Source organism: Mastomys coucha, unplaced genomic scaffold, assembly GCF_008632895.1.
Source record: "Mastomys coucha isolate ucsf_1 unplaced genomic scaffold, UCSF_Mcou_1 pScaffold14, whole genome shotgun sequence".
NCBI lineage: Eukaryota > Metazoa > Chordata > Mammalia > Rodentia > Muridae > Mastomys > Mastomys coucha.
In genome coordinates, this window is record NW_022196896.1 from 4,610,932 (window position 1) to 4,616,110 (window position 5,179).

Sequence of the window (5,179 nt, forward strand, 5' to 3'; positions counted from 1 at the left end):
ATGTAGGAGGCCACTCCTTGGGAAGTGGGTAAGTTGGAACCACGAAGACTCTGAAGATCTCTATTCACAGCTAAATCTCTTTCCTGAATATGGGTGAAAGATGGTACAGCATCCACAACACTGTCTTCTTGGGGCAGCACGGCACCCTTTACTCTGAGAGAACCAGCAGGATTCAGTGTTGGATGAAGGTCCTGACCAACAAACAAAGATGTCTCTGCCTCTTTCCAATCAGGAACTGAGTCATTCCCCAGGCTCTGCTCAGGTCTCAGGTAGTCTGGCTATCTCTTCTCAGGAATTACTGCCAGCAAAATGTCCTCTTCCTGGCTGTTGGATGGCTCTTCAGTCTCTGAGAGGTTCTGCAGCTCCTGGCTGGCCTGGCCTCTGTTGGGAAACTCTTCATTCTGATTTGACCGGTGCTCTTAGGACAAATCCATTTGATCCCATTTATCCTCTGCGGCTTCAGCCTTCCCAAGGCTGGGATCCCGAAGGAGGTATGCCTGTCCTTCAGAATAGATTATGGACCAGTCACGGGGTTTCTCTTCCCTCAGCATCTCTTCCAGGTCTTTGCAGCTCTTCACTCCGCTCTCCTTCACTAAGGCCTGCAGATCTAGCGGCATGCAGATTAGGAACTGCTCCAACACCAGCTGATCCAGGATCTCCTCCATACTGTTCAGGTCTGGCCTCAGCCACTGATAGCATAGCTCAGACAGTCTCCTCAGGTCCTGGATGTGGTTGGACCCTTTCAAAGGGCTGAAACCTCGGAACTTCATGCGCCAAAATTCGGGGTTGTAGTTTTGCTTTTCTCCATGATTTACCTGGGACGTTAGTGATAGTGGCTGCCCCGATGTGACAAGGCTGTCTGGTGGCACATTCATAGCCATTTCTGGGGTGAATATTTCCCCTTGGTCTGAAGTGACTCCGGTGTAAACCGGCCTACCCGTTTTGCCACAGAGATAGGTTCGATGTTGGTCCAGACGCCTTGCCAGTCCTGTCTTCATGCCCGCAGTCTCCTGTCTTCCCAGATTTCTCTGCAAAGTGCTTGGAGCATCAGCGCCATCCATTGCTTATATAGGCAGCGTAAGAGCCGTCTTCCGGTGGTGGGCGGTGGTGGTGCATGCCTTTAATCCCAGTATTTGGGAGGCTGGGTTCCAGGAGTTCTGGAGGAGGCAGGAGTTCGAAGCTAGTCTGGTCTATAGAGTGAGTTCCAGGACAGCCAGGGCTACACAGAGAAACCCTGTCTCGAAACAAACAAACAAATGTCTTCTGGTTACTAGTCTGCCCAGAGCTTGCCTCAAGCCTTTAGGCGCCATTTTAGATGTCATTTTAGAAATCTGGAGGATAGATTTATCCATAAAATTATTTTTGTTGCTACTTCATAAACAGTACTTTTGCTAGTTATGAATCGAATGTAAATATCTATGTTTTCCAATGATCTCAGGCGACCCCTGTGAAAGGGCTATTTGACTCACATGCACACACGCACACACACCACACACTCCCACCAAAGGGGTTGCTACCCATAGGCTGAGAGCTGCTGACTTAAATCCTCAGCCATAGTTTCATATATTTGAAACAGGTTCTCTTACAGTACAAGCTGGCTGTAAACTTGCTGCTAGTTGAAACTGACTATAAACTCTTGACAGAAAGTTCAGGTATCCAGTAGTTGTCCAGTCCACAAGGGGGGATTGTCTCTGTTGGTCTTCGGTATGCACTGGAATCTTAAGAAGTATGCTCCAATGCCAGTGAAGGAATGAACTTGCTCACAAAGCAAGAGCAAGAAGGCAAAGAGCAAAAGCTCCTTCTTCCTTGGCTAGGCTTTGTTGTCAACTTGACTTCATCTGGAAGGAACTAAAATGCAAAAATGGAGGCACACCTGTGAGGGATCGAGCCTATAGCTTGCTCTTCGTCACCAGCTGTGGCTCGGTCACTTGTTCTACTCACAGGTTGCTGAATCAAATTCAGTTCACAGGCTGGAAGACTTGCTGGCCGACTTTCATTTCTGCTTTTTGGAAATGGTGTCATTCTTTAGCACTGCCTGACTTGGAACTCTATGTGCAGATCGGCTTAGTCTCAAACTTTTGGCACATCCCCTGCCTTTGCTTCCAAAGGACTACACAAAGCCACCACACCTATCAAAGATGTGAACCAAAGGCTTTGTTAAGATCTTTTCCAGTTTTGGATCTCTGATTCCCATTCATCCAATGGACATGATCACCTACCATGAACATAAAAATCAGTAAAGCCCACAGAAATGATAAAGCCCGGCAATTAGTCATGATGAAATGTAAATACTTATATAAAGTTATCACTCTGTATAGTCGGGTATCATCCTGTATAGTCAGCATGGTCGACTTTGCTAGCAGTAATACAATGTTTTGGGCACTGGTTGCTGCTACCTAGTTTAAGAATTACTGGGAGCAGGCCTGTAAGGCTCAGAGAGGAGTACAGCTGAGGCTCTCTAAAACTGTCAGTCACCTGTCAGCCAGGGATGATGCTCAGACCCTAAAGCCAGCATTTGGGAGGTAGAGACAGCAAGGTCAAGAGTTCAAGGTCATACTTGGCTATGTATTGAGTTCCAAGCTAGCTAGACCCTCAAAGGACTAAAATGAAAACAAAACCCAATAACATAGTATGGTAGATAATACAGGTGATAAACATCAAACCTGTGCTTTGTGGTGGGTTTTTTTTTTTTTAAGTTTTTATTTTGTTGTTTTGGATTTTTTTTTCCAGGACACAATGTAGTTCTGGATGTCCTAGAACTCACTGTTGGTCAAGCTGGCCTCAAACTCTCAGAGATGCATCTGCCTCTGTGCCTCCTGAGTACTGGGATTAAAGTCATGTGCCACCAAGCCATCTGTGCTCCTAAGGGAGAAAGTACCTATCTCAGCACTGAGGCCAGAGCCTTTCCAGCATGATGGCTCACACTTTTAACCCCACCACTGGGGAGGCAAAGGCAGGAAGCTCTCCATGAGTTCAAGGCTAGTTTGCTTTACATTATGAATTCCAGGCCAGGGAAGGCTATATAGCAAGACTCTGTATAGAATTTTTTTATTTTTACTTATTGTTACTAGAAATTTTAAGGAGTCCCTTTTGGGGTGTCACACACTACCAGGGAAATTGAAGTCCTCGCTCAGGGTTCTTTGCCTCAATAATAAGATAATTTAGAACAGAAGCTTGAGAATTAAGTTTATTAGAGTTTTGTGTTTTCCAAAGACCGTAAGCAGGCTTGGTGTGAATCTCAGCAGCTGCCTAGAGAGAGAAGGGTAAAGAAGGAGACAAAAATGTCTTTTTGTAAGCGGCCACAGAGCAGAAAGAGGCAGACAGCTTCAGAGGAGAGTGAACTCCCAGAGTGTCTGGGAAAGCATGCCTGGCAGTATCTGAAATAAAAGAGACGAAAAGGAAGTTAGCAAAAGGTCATTTTTCTACTCATGGCAAGACATAGAGTCCACTCTTTGACTAAGGGATAGCTTTCTCTTGATGTGCCTCAACAGAGCCCAGACCAAGGGAACTGCACCACTCCCACTTCAGAAGAGGTAACCCTAAAATCATTTATAAGAAGGGCTGAAATCAGGAATGGATAGTCCCTACTTTCCTCAAAGCTAGAGACTCGATTTTAAATCTGTTCACCATCAAGAATTAATGTATGGACTGGGAGTGGCTGTTTAGGAAGAAATAAGATGTCCGAGCTCCCTTCTAGGATCTCTAGCCTGAGAACAAAGACATTCCTTACTGCTGGCCAAAGACAATGGAACTATTCCCTGCCTCTAACCCTCCTAGCTCATTCCTATCTTTGTTCTCCTTAGTGTATGTGTGTGTGTGTGTGTAATGGGAGCAGTTGTGCTGCAGAATATGTTTGGAAGTCAGAGGGCAACTTTGTGGTTTTGGTTCTCTTTCATTCTTAGGTGGCTTACAGGGATGGGACTCAGGTTGGCAGGCTTATGTAGCAAGCACTTTAATTATTCGCTGATCCATCTAGATGTCCCGCTCTTTATTATTTTGAGACAGAGTCTCATTAAATTCCCTGCACCAGAACTTTCTCATTCTCTACCCTAGCCTCTCCAAGAGCTATTGTTACAGGTCTTGCTTGCTCTTGCCATATATAGACTGGAGTTCAGATTCTTCTCTTAACTTCTTAATGATTTGTGTTTAATTCTTTAGCCTTTGTATACCTAAATTACTGTAAAATGATAAAACAACTCAATTACAGTGGTGACCTGGGCATTTAATCCCAGCACTAGGGAGGCAGAGGCAGGTGTATCTCTGTGTCTGAGGCCAGGCTGGTCTATACCAAGAGTAAAGCCATCTTGAAGAAAAAAAGAAGAAGCTAAATAAATAAAACCCTAATCATTAAAGAAGTATGTTTCAAACAAGATGAATTACAGAAATTAGTTCTGAGGTCCTACTTGTTTGGTAAATGGTGGCTACAGTTCTTTTCTATATTAAACTGTGAGGAGAGAATTCTGTTAACCTAGTTAACTAGCCAACTGTAGCAGGGCTGGTTTTCTCTGTATGGGACACAGGCCAATTGGTTTGCAGCAGCATCAAGTTTCAGGGGCAATGTGAGATCTCAAGGGCCTCCCAGATCTTTAGCTATAAAAGCAGTTAACAATTTTACGGCCCATTTTCGGTACTATAGAGTACTTTTAATAAACTGAGCAATCCATCAGTAAACCCTTTTTTATTTTCACCACCAGGGTTAATTAGCAGCGTCAGAAAACCCGAATGAGAAACCACATAGCTACATTTCACTGTAGGTTAAACGGAGGCAGATCTTCACCAGTGCTATAAATCCTTAGTGAAATAAATCCTTAGTGTTCTCCGAAATCTCTTAAAATTTTTATGTTGAGCTGAAATCGAAAACCTACAAAGCAGTCCTTTCTTGAGGTCAGCAGCTTCCTAGTTCCTCCACCGCCTCTCTCCTCTTCCTACCCTGCCCCACCCCCAGGCTACCCCAAGGGATTGCTGCAAGGGAGGTGAGGCACAAGTCGAACTTCATTGTTCATGGGACACTCTACCGAAGAACCCGTTGGACGCGCCTGCGCAACGTGCTCTCTTTGTGAGGGGCTGCAGCAGGCCGCTTGTTTGTGTCTTGCCTCCGGGCGTGGAGGAGGAGCCAGGGGCGTGGCCTGGCGGGCGCATTCGGATTGGGCCGCCACGTGGAGGTGGGCGGGCACGGGGC

The 5,179-nt window shown here is 45.5% G+C and overlaps 1 long non-coding RNA gene and 1 pseudogene across 1 annotated transcript; both read right to left on the minus strand.

Annotated features, from left to right (window-relative positions):
- Positions 1-2: 2 nt before the first annotated feature.
- LOC116088935 lies at positions 3-1,089 on the minus strand (annotated as a pseudogene).
- A 2,080-nt stretch (positions 1,090-3,169) lies between these two features.
- On the minus strand, positions 3,170-5,173 carry LOC116087982. The gene is made up of 2 exons (XR_004117732.1): positions 4,866-5,173; positions 3,170-3,377 (listed from the first exon to the last, which is right to left on the minus strand). It is a non-coding gene; the product is annotated as an uncharacterized LOC116087982 (long non-coding RNA).
- Positions 5,174-5,179: the final 6 nt, after the last annotated feature.